This window comes from Taudactylus pleione, unplaced genomic scaffold (assembly GCF_031769625.1).
Source record: "Taudactylus pleione unplaced genomic scaffold, aTauple2 ptg000205l, whole genome shotgun sequence".
Taxonomy (NCBI): Eukaryota; Metazoa; Chordata; class Amphibia; order Anura; family Myobatrachidae; genus Taudactylus; species Taudactylus pleione.
Genome location: NW_028284607.1, coordinates 7169876 through 7184814, shown reverse-complemented (window position 1 = coordinate 7184814; position 14939 = coordinate 7169876). Strand labels below are relative to the sequence as shown.

Sequence of the window (14939 nt, the reverse complement as noted above, 5' to 3'; positions counted from 1 at the left end):
TACTATTACTACCAGCCAGGGTCCTGCACAGCAAGTAGCAAGGCACTGTGTGGTCAGTGAACACTGGAAAGAACCTGCCAGGTGAGGTCACTCCCAACCCTGCATTGCTACTACAACATGTGCAGCAGTAGAGGCAGGCTGTTTGCAACAAAGATGTGGGACTACAAGTCCCAGCAGCTTGCCTTAAGCCTGGTCTACACAAACTTGATGACAATAAGCACAGCTCGGCTAGTTGGGGGGAGGAGGGGCGCACCAATGCTCTTCTCGTACAGGGCACCAAAATGTCTAGCTACGGCTCTGCATCCTTTATTCGAGCTACAGAATATAGCTCCTGTTTATAATTAACAATAATTGTTGCTTTTGATGTGGTTTTTAACTCTCTGTTGATGTGCATACAATATGTACATTAGATATTTGAATGCAATATGTGGAGGGCACCATAGACTCTAGTAGTCATTAATAGTCTGTCAGCTAATGAGGTGTCTTTTTTAGCAGTGTTTTTATATCTATATTTGTAATTGTATTTTTTTGTTTTATTTGGTATTTTTATTAAATTATTATATCTGATTAGCACATAATTTTTTTGGTGTATTGCCAAAAGATGTTTTTATTTCTGGCTCAAACTTTCTGTCCATGCGAGATATTGTTCAATATTTTTAAAAGATTTCTGCACGGTGGAGATTTGGTGTCGAATGGCAACTACATAGGCCAGGATCATGTCTTCCTTTGGAATTTCTTCCAGATCGTAATAGAGTGAGTCTTGAGCTGCATGTTCCTGCTCCTGCTCCACCTCATAGACCTGCTGCTCCCTTTGCTTCCCCTTCTCATGGTGTGGCTGAGCTGTGAAAGCAAAAATAATGTATTAGCACAGAAATGTACAGTACATTATCCACTTAATATAGCAAAAATGTGAAAGCCTGTGCGCAGGGCTGTGAATAGGGTGGCGCGACATGTGCCATGGCATAAGGCACTGCAGGGCAGGGGGTTCTGTTCAGCTCTGTCTGTCAACTTTCTGTTTATAACCATTCTCACTTGTAGCTTCCTCTTCTTTGATGCCTGGCAGCTCCTGGCCGCCCCTATCTCCTCCCTGTCCAACTTCCCCTCTATCTGGCCTCCTCCCCTCCAGTCATGTCTTCCTTTAATGCACACATTGAAAATACTTAGGGGTAAATTTACTAAAGTGAGAGTTTTTAGAAGAGATGTTGCCCATAGCAACCAATCAGATTCTACTTAACATTTAACTACACCTTCTAGAAGATAATAGCTAGAATCTGATTATGTTGTAATTACTGTACCTGCTGCCTGCACCATATCAGGCTCCTCCTCTTCCTTCCCATTGTCCTGGGTGGGGACCTCTTCCTGGGCAGGCTCTTCCTGCTGGGCAGCCACCTCCTCCTGGCCAGACACATGTACTTGGGCTGTGTTAGCATATAAGAAATGGAAAATATTTTTAGATTATTATTATTTATCATATGACATCTTCATAAGTCTGTTGAACTACAGTTTAGTATATTCATATTACAGTAACTACAGTATACTGTTTCACTCTCTCTTTTGCACCATTGTTGCCAAATTAGAAGATTGATAACATGAATATAAATTGTTGACACAATATGACACATTTACTGTACCCACTAGACCATTTATGTGATATTATGTTTATTGTATAGTAGTATGTCATAACAACATTCATATACAATAGGGCTTTTATGGCCTATAATCAATGTCAACATATAAAACTATGCACTACTCCCTATTGGAGCATAATGGTAGTGTAAAATAACTTCCAATGACTCTTATAGGAATGAATAGGACTGCTCTGATTTCTCAAAGCGCAGCAGATCCTATGCTCTGACCAATCAGAGAGCTGCGATTCATTCCTTTTGCAGTAACCACGAGTGACCAAAATTGAGGTATTCTTGGCCCTTTGTTTTAGCATCTTTGTAGTGCACCAACAGGAACAATAATAAAAAATAATTAGTAAAAGACGCACAAACACGTCTCTCCTAACCGCATAATTCCAAAAGGTGTCTTGCAATACAGCACATCCAAAGGTCGAAAACGATTGACATTCAAATGATAGAGAGAAGTGAATATATGCCCTGCGTACAGTGGTGGATTTTGCCTAGGTGCTGCGAGGCTGCAGCCTCCCCACCCCCCAGTAAAATCCACCATCTCAGAGTAGTCAGTGCAGTCCGTGACTGGAAGCCTACCTGCCAGTCACATACACAACAAGCAGCCCCAGGGGGAGGTGTCTCCCCCCCTGGGACTGCCATTCCAGGCTGCTATTAGCAGAGAGCGGTTTCCAGGAGGAAGCTGCTACTCTGTCTTTCCGTCAGCCCTAACCGGCTCCTAGGGGCTGCAGACCATGCAGCCCTTTGAATGCCAGTGGCATGCGCGGCTCCTCGCCGCTAGTGCGCATGTGCCGGTCCCAGCGCCTGACAGATCGATTGCGCAGCTGACCGGGATTGGTAATTGCACCCTCCCTCCCAGCGGTGGCAGCCCACTTCATCCAAGAGGGTAGGAGCCGCCGCTGCCTGCGAATATATGGTACTATGAATATTACATCAAGGCGATGGAGTTTGGCTATTAAGTTCCTGTTGTCCAGCTCTTTATTTACATATTGCTAGGAGCCAATTATTTTCTGATGTATGGGGAGAATAACTTTGTGTGGGCAGCACTTCTCAGTTGTAGATTACCTTTTCTGATTGGTTGATCACACCACATTTTTCATTGGCTAAATTTCATAGCTCTTAATTTCTGTAAAATACTTGTAAAAAATCTTCTGCCAACTGAAAGGCTCTATTACTTTTGCAAAACATACACATGGGCAACCCAGTCCAGCAGCAGTGCCATCTGCCGTGAGCTCCTGTATTGCTTTTGCAAAAATTACTCTACTGGTTTGCAACCGTGGAGCAGGATGGTTTCCTTAATGGAGCACACGTCCCACGCCACTGCAGGGAATGTATATTGTACTAACAGCAAAGATAACTAAGGACTCAACTATATCATGTCGTTATCTGCTTTTTTTTTTGCAGTATGCTTCATGCTAAAAGTAAAAAAATAAAAAAAGACTTCTCAGTTACATCACATAGAAAGAAAGTAAGGGTAATAAAGTGCAATGTGTCGAAAACGGATAATTGGCGAAGACAGAATCTGTTTGCAATTGGAATCTGCGCAATGCTATCTTGTAAAGGGCGACAAGACTCCATCTTAGAAGAGTGGGGCTCCGACTGCACTGCTGGGAGCCTCCACCCTGTATGAGAACTAAATTCACTGTATAAACACATTTTGCAATTGCAGTTTAAAAACATCAGAAAAATACATGTATGTATATATATATATATATATATATATATATATATAGATATATAGTATGTATGTATGTGTGCATGTGGCCCATCATGCATGGACTTACGTGTATAATATCACACACAGACTTATATTTGAAAAGTAGCAAAAATTCCCTGCAACTCGTACACACAATGTTAAACAGAACACAGTCAGCTTTTTAGTGATCCTTCCCAAAATCATACTGGCATGGCCACACACACACATAGATGCCCTTCCAGCTTAGTGCTGCTCGCTGAGTGCCCCACCGACCCTCAGACGCACAACGCAATTCAGTGCTGTTTCTCCCCGCATACATACATTTAAAAGCAATGGTCCCGTAACGCAAAAAGGATAATTATTACTTGGTTTAGTCGCAATGCTAGCATATAAAGAAATGAATATTTTCTGTAACTATGGCTTAGTAAATGACAATTGGACCGTGTTTGGTGCCGTACTGATCTACTCTGTTTCAACAGCGTTCCAGTGGCATCGGTGAGAAGATCAGAACATGCGGCTATGAAATATGAATGTTAGAGAGAATAACTTCTTGAAATGTTGTATGCCATAGTTAGATTAGATTTATTATGCAGCAGGAAAGTGGACACAATCAGGTTGTTTGAGGCTGGGTTGTGTCTTTGCACTGACCTATGAATTGTACCGTAACGGAAGAAGCAAGAAGAGGAACCAATGAGAACCTGCCAACGTATTCTATTGTATTGCTTATCCCAGTACGGGTATATATGTGAGTGCTCTGAAACAAGATGCCAGTCTGCAGTGTTCCTGTTTATGCTGTCGGCGGAGGTCTCAATCTTGATGCCGGTATCTGGTCCCAGAGCGCACGCGTATGTATACTGTACTTGGGGTCTGTATAATTTCCTTTTGCGCCTAAATTGTGTGTCTCTCTCTCTCTCTCTCTCTCTGTGTCTCTCATTGTATTATCAACTGTACCTTGTGACTTTATGATTTATTTGCACTTATTGTACACAGATCATAGCGTGTAACTGACTGTACTTTTACTTGAATAATACTTGTGCTTTGGAACCACAGATTCCATGTCTAAGTCTTTATTTACGGTATGACTGCGTACGCAAATTAGCGTCATCCTTAGAGGTTTATAGGAAGGGTTTTAGAAGGTACAGGCAGGGGTATAGAGAGGTTAATTTTAATATCATCAAATGTATAGAGGCACATTATATCATAGAGCAGCATATTGTATTACAGTACATCACAGTAACAAAGACATGATTATAACACAGGCAGCACATTGTCTGGGTCTCTTAGTACAGGCTGGTCCAATAGTTGCTGCATTTCATTCTCGATCTCAAGCAGCAGCAGCTTTCTCCTCTCCTCTGCCTGTGCGGGGATGGGGGGAAGCAATCACACTGATCGTGCCCCCTCTGGATTAGACCCTGGTTGAGGGGCCACAACCTCCTAATGTATCGAGGCCTGGGCCAGCTTTCTACAGCCCTGCTCAATGTTGGGAGGTATGTTCCTAGTTAAAAGTGGAAACATAATTTATAGGGTGGGATGTACTAAACAGAAAAATGCATTAAAACCTTCTGAAAATGCAGTTTTCTGGGGTTTTACCGCATTTCCCATATGTACTAAGCAACGCTACGTCACGGTGGGTAACTCCATCTTCAGGTGGTGTCACCCAAAGGGCTTTTTTATCGAGATACTCCCCTGAGAGGAATCTGATCTGATCCCTCCCATTTCCCCTTGCAGCACGTGTCCTTCTGAGGATGCACAGAAGTACACGAGAGGAACTGGGTGTTAAACCCAGAAGTTCCTTTATCCAAGGACATTGCAAAGGACAGCTCTTATAGAGAGAGCTGTCCTTTGTGATTTTATTTGCATTTCTAAGTACATACCGCAGTAATCAACTGCGATATGTACCCTGATAAGAGACAGGATGTACCGCATTGTTGATGTGATGCTTAGTACATCCTGCCCATATTATGGTTGAATAGTAGCAATGGTTAGTCAGAGCTGGGCAATTTGGTGCCCTTGGCAAAATTTTGACTGGTGCCCCCTAGCAGATAATCCCACCAGCAATCTAAGTGTTTATATGTGGATGTAGTTATATTGCCAGCAGATGGGATGCCAGCTGTCCAAATACGGATGCCGGAATCCCGAAAGTCCAGACCTGGGTAAGTATGTTAGTTTTCCCGGAATGGTGGGGTTAGAGTTAGGCACTTCCAGAGGGAGATTAGAGATAGGCACCCCCTGAAGAGGATTAGGGTTAGGCTACAGGGAGGGAGGGTTAGGGTTAGTCACCACTGGGGAGAGTTTAGGGCAGGGCAGGGCCGGTTCTAGGGGTGTTCGACTAGTGCGGTCGCACAGGGGCGCCACCCATAGAGGGCGCACCCCTCCCCAACATCCCGATTTCAGCGGGACAGTGCTGTTCCACCTGTGGGATGAAGTGGCTTGTGGGTGGTCAAACCTGGAGGTTGGGGACCCCCACCGCTGCAGCTGTGAGGCGGTGCCGGACCCCGGAGTCCAAATGGATGCTGTGTGCATGTGAGCAGCATCCATTCAGTGGCTGGGGGAAGCCCAGCTAGTGAGGCTTCCCCCTCCGCCTCACGTTTGGAGGCGTGCCATGTGGTACTTATCTCCCCTGTCGGGATCTTCAGTGATCGAGCGTCCGTCTATTCAGCCGCCGGCATATCATACTGATCCCACATATATATTTATATATATATATATATATATATATATATTTATATATTTATATATATATATATATATCTGTGGTCCAGCACTCACACCTTATGTCTTGTAATTTGCTGGGGTGCTTCTTTAGAGTTTCCACTGAACTGTGGGTAGCCCAACGATAAAGGATATCACATCTACTATACGTAGAGATAAAGGCACTCGCCAGACTTTTGAAGTCAAAAACATACTTTAAGCTTTATTAGCATGCACATAATCCATTGTTGTCAACGTTTCGGTTCCACTCCGGAACCTATGTCAAGGCTTCATAAAAATACAACAGACTAAATCAGAAAGAAATAATAACAAAGAAGGAGGCACCACTGACATCACCAGGAGGCCGCAACAGCAAAAAAAAAAAAACGCCCTGATTCAGAGTGAGCGTTCTTCAAGAGCGTCCGGCTCTGAATCAGGCCCTAGGAATGAACCTGTCAGCACCAGTCTACTGCACCTAATATTAAATCTGCCCCTGGAAAATCCTGGAGACATATACACCAACTAGATCACACTGTTGTATTGTGTAATGATAACAGAGGAGTAGCATGGAACCATAGCACCCGGAGAAAGTGCATGTCATAGCGCCCCCCCCTCCTCTCCTGTACTGAACTGTGCCAGTGGGGTATGGCCGGCCTGCATGGGAATATTGAAGTGAAGAGAAAAACAGCAGTAGCAGTATCATGCTGGAGCATGGAGGTCCCATTGGGGGAATAGAATCTGACATTAAGGGGTAGATGCTTTGTCACTGCTTTATTTAAGTATAGCACCTAGGATCTGACTTTTGCTCCTTTGAATCATTGTTATTAGTCAATAGAGGAGATTGTAATATATATTCTGATCATTTAACTTAAATTGACAAAATACATGTGCCAGAGTGAGATTCCACAGGGTGCACACCTTATTACTGCAAATACTGCCTCAAACAGCTTTCACTGGAGTGGGAACACCTATGGGAAGCTCCCTTCTCAGCTATGCTCCTACTTAGCAAATATACATTGCACCTATATTAATGTGAGTACTACTAACCATGTTCTGTCTACCACCATTATTATTATTTCAGGTCTCCTAATAGTCTTTAAAAGATCTTTTTAATCTCACACCTTATCATTTAAGTTTAGGACTTTACCTCAGATGTGTCACTTTTAAGTCCAATGAAGCACAATGAATAAATGAGAAGAGAAGGATCAAACAGGGGAAGGGGAGAGGAAAGTGACAATCAGAGAGGGATGATGACAGAAGCCAATAAGGAGAGGTAAGGGGCAAATCCAATCGGAGAGGGGCAGTGACAGCAGCAAATAAGAAAAGGAGAGGGAAGGGGCAAAGGGTTGATCCAAGAGGGGTGGTGACAGAAGTCAATAAGAAAGGAGTGGACAGGGGCAAAGACCCCATCCCAGGGTAGAGAGAGGAGGGAATTTAAGAGGTGAGAAGTGAATGGAATCAATCTGACAGGAAAGAGGAGGTGACAGAAGATGATCACAGAGGAGGGAGGATCAGAGGGGATGCAATCTGGGCAGTTTGAGGGAGCATGAAATATAGACACGGATCTCAGATCCATAACTTATTTAGGATATAGAGAAAACAAACAGGATAAAACAGGAGGCTGTCATACTGTGCAGTGCCTCATGAATTCCGGAACCCTGAATGGCGCCCTCTGTCCATTTTGGAGCCCGGAGCTCATGCTCCACTGGAACCACCCTCACTACTCCCCTGAATGATAATATACTAATAATGCACCTAATAGCTAGGTAAATCTAACACACGGTCAGATTTGATGAAGGATTGAACGATTTTTACAATTTGAACGATTTCATCAATGATGAACGGTTTAACGATTTCTGACTATTAAAATGAATGAAATCATGAAAATCTGACAGCAAACACAGTCGATGTCAGAGATCGTTATCTGACATGCGGGAACGCGCATCGTTCATCGGTGCATGCCCTACATGTCAAAGATATGAACAATTTTTGCAATCGTTATCGTTCATATCTGATAAGAAATTTGACCTTGTGTATGCACCATTACACTATGTACATTAGTAACTTACCAGTAGCAAATGGCGAAGACCATAACAGCAGCAACAATTGCGAGGAGTATTAAACTCCCAACCAGAACCATGAGCTCCAGAGTGTGGATCTTATTTATATCTATGCAGAAAGAAACAAGTGAGGAGAATAAACTTATTTAATTTGCAGCAATATTATACATATCAATTCTTTATTTAAAACAATTATAAAAACAGCAGACCTGTGTAACATGAGTATATATGTTATAAGTAAAATAAGACAGCATGGCACACCTTCCTAATTTCTTTACAGTCTCTGGACTAAATGCCGGGGCCTGCTAGCTAATGATGGTAACCAGATCTGGGCACGTTTATGTGATTGATGCTACACACCAGAGGCTGGAATTAAGTATCTTATATGATCACAAGGGCTGGTTTATTAAACCATGACAGAAGGAGCAGGAAACGTAGTGCACAACATTTTGTGGGATCCTCCCCCAGCCACATCTCTACTAAACACAACCAGCCCAAGTGCGCCATTATCAGCTTTCTCTAATTTCCAGGGACAGTCCCAGGTTTTAGTGAGTTATCCCTTGGAACCTATGTCCTCAGAAATGTCAAAACTTCACAGAGGGGTGGCCATTGGTCTGGGATCAGTGGCGTAACTACGGCCCCTGCAGCCCCGGCAGTGGCTTGGGGGCACCGGAGGCCGTTGCCTTACCGCTGCATCACTGAGCACACTGGCCTCTGATGTGATCGGAGGCTAAGGAAGCCTCCAATTGCTTCAGAGGCCAGCGTTACCAGTCGTACAATGCGCGTTATCCACACGCTGAGGAGCCTGCGTGGCCGCTCCTGCTGGATCGTGTTAGATCCAGTCAGCGCAGCAGCGGGAGAGACAACCCGGACAGCGGCGAGTCTGGTAAGTATTCGAGGGGTGGGGGCTCAACTACAGGGGGCATGGCATATGGGCTCAACTACAGGGGACACGGCATATGGGCTCAATTATACGGGGCATGGCATATGGGCTCAATTACCGGGGACATGGTATATGGGCTCAAATACAGGGGGCATGGCATATGAGTTCAATTACTGGGGACATGGCATATGGGCTCAATTACAGGGGGCATGGCATATGGGCTAAATTACTGGGGACATGGCATATCGACCTCAAATCGAACATCTGGAAAACATTGGTACTTTTACATAGACCAACACACAAAAACCTTATTTACTATCATTCGATTTGAAATCGAACACAAAATCGACATTCAAATCGAATTTCAAATCCCAAATGAATAGTCCTGCTTCATGCGTTCGATTTGAGCATGAGCAGGTCTAATTGACACAGATACATGCAGACATCAGTGAGATGCCTGCATGTATCTGACTATAAAAAGCAAATAAAGTCTTAAATGTTAAAAGAAAAATTACGTGAGGTATTCCCCCAAAACACAACCAGCCCCAGACTTTGCAAAGCCAGTCCTGGTTGTTTAAGTACAGGGAAAAAAATATGTAGGGTTCCACTGTACATATTTTTGGAGGGAGGCGTTCATTGGCTGAGAGGCGAGGGCTGACCTCTCTCAGCCAATGAACGCTCAGACACCGACCTTCAAAGGAAGAAGCCGAGTCTGAGTGCTTCAGTCGGGAAGTAATAACTATCCTGGTTAGGATGGTTATTACTTAGTGTGAGGGTCGCGTATTTCGTTTTTTTATTTTAAGAAGACCTTGGATGCCTACTGGACAAGAGGACCACTCCAGGTAATGTAGGTGAGTATGTATGTGTGTATGTATGTATTAAAACTTTACTGTCAGGGTGTGTGTGTTTATTTCAACAGTTCTTTACAGGTGAACTACAGGTCCCAGTGGGCCCTTAATTCCCCGCATGCTGGTTCTTGTGGTTCTCCAAGTGCCAGCATGTGGGGGAGGCTTGCTGGGACCTGCAGTTCTACTGTAAAGACAATGTTTTGTTTCTTCTATATTTACACAACATTTACACAATCAACCCGCCACCCAGGGGTGGCAGGGATAGCCCTGGGCTATCAGCCTAGGCTAGGGGTGCCCTGGAGAGGGGGACCCCTTTATTGGGGGGGTTCCCAACTCCCCATGGATCCCTGGCCAGGGCTGACTAGCAGTCAGAGCTGATGCTGCAGCTGGGGGGCCCGTGATAGGGCTACCCTGGCTGTGGCATCAGTCCCCCGCTAGAAAGGGTCCAGTGCTGGTTCTGGGAATTACAGGGAGACCCTACGCAAATTTTTCGCTGAAATCCCAGAACCAGGACTGGTTCTCAGAGCCCAGTGCTGGTTGTATTAAGTACAGTGGAACCCTACGTATTTTTTTCCCTGTACTTAAACAACCAGGACTGGCTTTGCAAAGTCCGGGGCTGGTTGTGTTTTGGGGGGATACCTCACATCATTTTTTTTAGCTTTAACTCTTTATTTACAGTCAGATACATGAAGGCATCTCACTGATGTCTGCATGTATCTGTGCGAGAACGAACTGCTCATGCTGAAAGTGAAAGCATGAAGCAGTTCTATGCTGTCGAGGATTTGCAGTTCATTTTGAAGTGGGATTTGCCGTTCGATTTGTACATGAACATGTCAAATCGAACAGCAAATCACTGTTCAAAACCAAATCAAATCGAATTCGATTTACAAATCGAACTCCAAATCGAACAAAAGTACATCTGGCAAAAACACTGGGTTTTCAAAATTCAATTTGAGTTGGTTTGAGGTGAACTAAATCGCACTTCAAATCGACTCTTAGTAAATTTACCCCTAGGTAATGGTCGGACTCCCCAGGTTAGTATACGCTGGGCAGAACTTTGACCCAGGGAGCCTGTTCTAAGCCTTCCACTGAATGGCTTTGGATGAAAACTTCACAGAGGGGTGGCAATTGGTCTGGGATGCCTAACTTAATAAACTTGAAAATTTAAACCTGTGCAACTCTGGGTACTTCAGCGAGTAATTCAATATTTATCAAAGAATAGCATTTAAAAGCAAAACAAAAACGCCATTATGTTTAGTAAACATGACATAATGATATTTGTAGTACTCCAAGGGCAGCAGAGACATGATGTACTTAAATGCAGCAAAGTACTCTGGGAAATTATTTTAAATTGCTGGCACCTATGTAAGTGCTAAAGACCACAATGGGTCCACCTTCCATCCTGGTGTCAATGGCAGGTCTGTAGGTGGGCATAAGGCTGGGGATGGCAGCATCATATTATGACACCACACGATAAGGTGGCATTTTTATGTGTGGATGTGCCTGCAATGGCTCTTGTCAGTAGTGCCTATTTAAAAATTTAATAAATATATCAATCTCTTGTGTAATTGTTTTTTTTTCTTATATACATGTCATATATAATTTTAACCACACCTGTATATAAATAGAAGGTGAGTCTGCATCCGAAAACCAAACACTTCACCCCAATTCCATCCTCGCATAACATATTTTATATGATAACACCCACTTAGGGCCATATACAATTAGAGGCGAAAAGTCAGAGGTCGGACTTTTCACCATCATCGCCGTTTTTCCACGGGATAAAGTATCGGACGCGTGCCCGTGTATTAGGATTTGGCGAAAACGGGATCCGGCGGAAAGGTAAGTAGCGAAGTCCTGTCACTTTTGGGGAAATCAGCCTGTCACCCCTCAAAAGATGGTCTGACATGGGGGATCACTATGGGCACCCCCGAAGTGGCCTGCAAAATATATTTGGTGTATTTAAACGGCCGTGGCAGGTGCTTTTATGCGTTTTTAAAGAAGTGATGAAGAATAGCATTAAGCTTAAATTTTTTTTAAAAAAATAACAAGTCAAATTTGGGGTACATGAAAATAGGTGCAAGCATATTTTTAAGTCCCTAAAGTGAACTTTAAAAATTCTTCAAAATCCACCTTCTGCAACCACCCACATTCTAGAAAACACCTGCCGCATACTTGGAAACCCCCCAGAGTCGATTTCGCTAGTTTAGAAGTTTGCCCCCCAATATTTTTATTCACCCCCAAAATGAAAGTACATTTTTGGGGGTTTCCTGACGAACTTTTTTTAAAATTTTTGACTAAGATTACTTTTAGGGGACATTCCAAGGGGTGCAGGGTACTCTTTTTTAAGTCTGCATTCGAAAACCCCAATTCTGCACTTTTTTTCGCCACCTATTCAGTGGTGAAAACTTATCCCCGATTTTTGCCAAAGACTTTTCGCACCTGAGAAGTCTTTAATGTTGAATATGGGGAAAAGTGAAAATGGCAAATATGACATCATTAGCGATAAATTATCGCGTGGTAACCCATTTTTGCAGCCTAATTGAATATGGCCCTTAGTGTATTACTGTAGTGCTGTGTAAGGTTTGTTGTATTGTATGATAAGCTGTGTATTATATACTCTGTGTGCTTATATCTGCTGATGTACACATGTCTAGTTAAAATACCTGAGGTGTCTGCTTACCTTTTGCTCTCAGAATCGGGATTCCTGTGCACGACCCGAGCAATATTATCAGTAGAATTAGTGTTTGAATACACAAGCTTCTCATTTTCAGTCTTTCTCCTTGAAAACTTCCTATCAAAAGACTCAAACTGTTAACATCTGTGACATCACCCTGAGCCAAAGCTCTATTATGATGTGTGAGGTGATGTAACAATGAAAGCTAGCAAAGGGATAATTAGAGACAATTGTACAGGGAAAATATAATTTATCTGGTGTTATTTACAAGTAACTGACAGAAATGTAAATAATATTATAACATCAATGTTCTGTTAGTGCAAGGTTTTCCCAGGGCCGCAACTAGGGGGGCTAGGGGTTCATGTGCACTGGGTGACAGATTTGAGGGGGTGAAGGGGTCCCCAATCAGTGGCTAACCAGGTACTATAATGAGTCAGACTGACTCATAACAGCACTGGCGTCACAAGACTGACACACGTAAGGGGGGCGTGGCTTCGCGAGTCGAGGCCACGTCCCTTCAGCAAAGCCACAACCCCTTTCAGGAGTTCCTGTTTTACCAAGATGCGCTTGGGACTTTGAAGTCCCCGGCACGAAGACCACCATGTTAGCCAGTGAAGAGTCTCCCTGGCCCCTGCCTGCCAGACCATCCCAGCCCTGCAGATCACATCACAACCAGGCCCAGCTCTGCCTGCTAATACAAATAGTAAATTAAATCTTTTTATTTATATGTGTATTATGGCCCTGATTCAGACCCGCTCGCTGGGTCTGTGGGCGTTTTTTCAATTTTTTTTTCTCCGGCCGCTAGCAAAGCTGTGGGTGACCCACAGCTTGAGCGAGCGGCCAGGAGACCATCGCGATAACTGTGACCATCGGCCTTGCGACGAGACCCTGGGGTAGGGTCTAGCTGCCGCAAGGCCGAGTGGACTTCCTGCTCTAATAGAGCAGGAAGTCCACTACTGACTTCAGTAGTGATGGCATTAAGGCCTCCCAACAAACACCAGGAGTTCCTAAGGGAACGCCTGCATTTGTCCAGCCACTCCCCCTACCCGCCCACAAAATGGGGTGAGCTGTCACTCACCATCGACAGCCGCCCCATCTTGTTACGAGCCCCGTAGCGACTGAACTTCAGTCACTCAGCAGGGCTCAGGCACGCCGGATGCGGCGCATGCACAGTGCAACATCAGGCCGCTTGCAAGTGCACAACGCTTGCGAGCAGCTCTGAATGAGCTCCTATGTATGTGTGTGTGTGTGTATATATATGTATTATATAGAAATGGTATGGAAGGAGTGCTTGTTTGAATTACCAGACAAACATTTATATCAAAATTGATTTAATAATACTAATGCATAACTTAGTAGAACATAAATGACAATAAAAATGAGAATAAAAATACAGTGCAAAAGTATTGCTATGGGGGAGATGTATGCGCAGAAGGATGCGGGACGTGGGGGCTCATGGATCCGATCGGATCCCTCCCAGCCCCGAGCGTCGCTCTAATAAGCCCATAGGCTTTTATTGGGTAACGCCACCTGAAGGTGGCGTTACCTAGCGGCGCGAAGCTGCAGAATGCAGCACATTCTGCTGCTTAATACATACGGGGAATGCGGTAAAACCCCCGAAAACTGCATTTTCGGGGGTTTTACCGCATTTTGACGTTAATACATCTCCCCCAATAGCTCTTAGATTCAATAAAAATATGCCCAATCTTGACTCAAGGAAATATATTCAATCAAGGTGATATTGACTGTATAATCTGCCATGCAAAACACAAATGAAATAAATGTCAGTTTCTAGTAATCTCCCACTTTTTTATGACAGTTCCTATATGGGCATATTGTAATGACATTCTTTCAATTGCCGCATATAGTGGTACACATAAAAAGGAGAAGTCCCCGTGTAGATGTTCTATATCACCGGTGTATATTGTTGCCCTTGAACTGATCTGTATCCACCAGCTATGTGCCGTGTGTATATGTGCACAAATAGTTGCTGGGATGTGCAGGCTGCACAAAGTACTCACTGATATATGATCCACACTTGGTAGCTCTCAACCATTTGTCAACGGGAGCACAAACTTGTTGCAGACCCGCCGCTCGATGGACTGAGACGGCTGGGCTGTGGGGTAGGCAAGTCAATCCCAGAGACTCACTAGCACGTCTGTTGGCTTTAGTGTTTGCTCATCTGCTCCGACAATCAACATGGATAGAAATGAATAAAAAGAGCTTAGCAAAAATATCCTCTCCATCCTTGAAGCGCTTCTCCGGGTATAGGGGTCCCGGTTTCTTTAGGAGGTGTAGCCAGTGAAGAGCCTCCCTGGCCCCTGCCTGCCAGACCATTCCAGTCCTGTAGATCACATCACAGCCCAGCTCTGCCTGCTAATGCGAATAGTAAATTAAATATTTTTATTTATGTGAGTACGTGTGTGTATATATATATATATATTTTACAT

General features: G+C 44.0%; 1 long non-coding RNA gene across 1 annotated transcript; it reads right to left on the bottom strand.

The window, feature by feature from the left end:
- Positions 1–577: 577 nt before the first annotated feature.
- LOC148518019 (uncharacterized) lies at positions 578–14673 on the bottom strand. The gene is made up of 5 exons (XR_015879238.1): positions 14511–14673; positions 12496–12606; positions 8091–8190; positions 1296–1418; positions 578–840 (listed from the first exon to the last, which is right to left on the bottom strand). It is a non-coding gene; the product is annotated as an uncharacterized LOC148518019 (long non-coding RNA).
- Between the last annotated feature and the right edge of the window lie 266 nt (positions 14674–14939).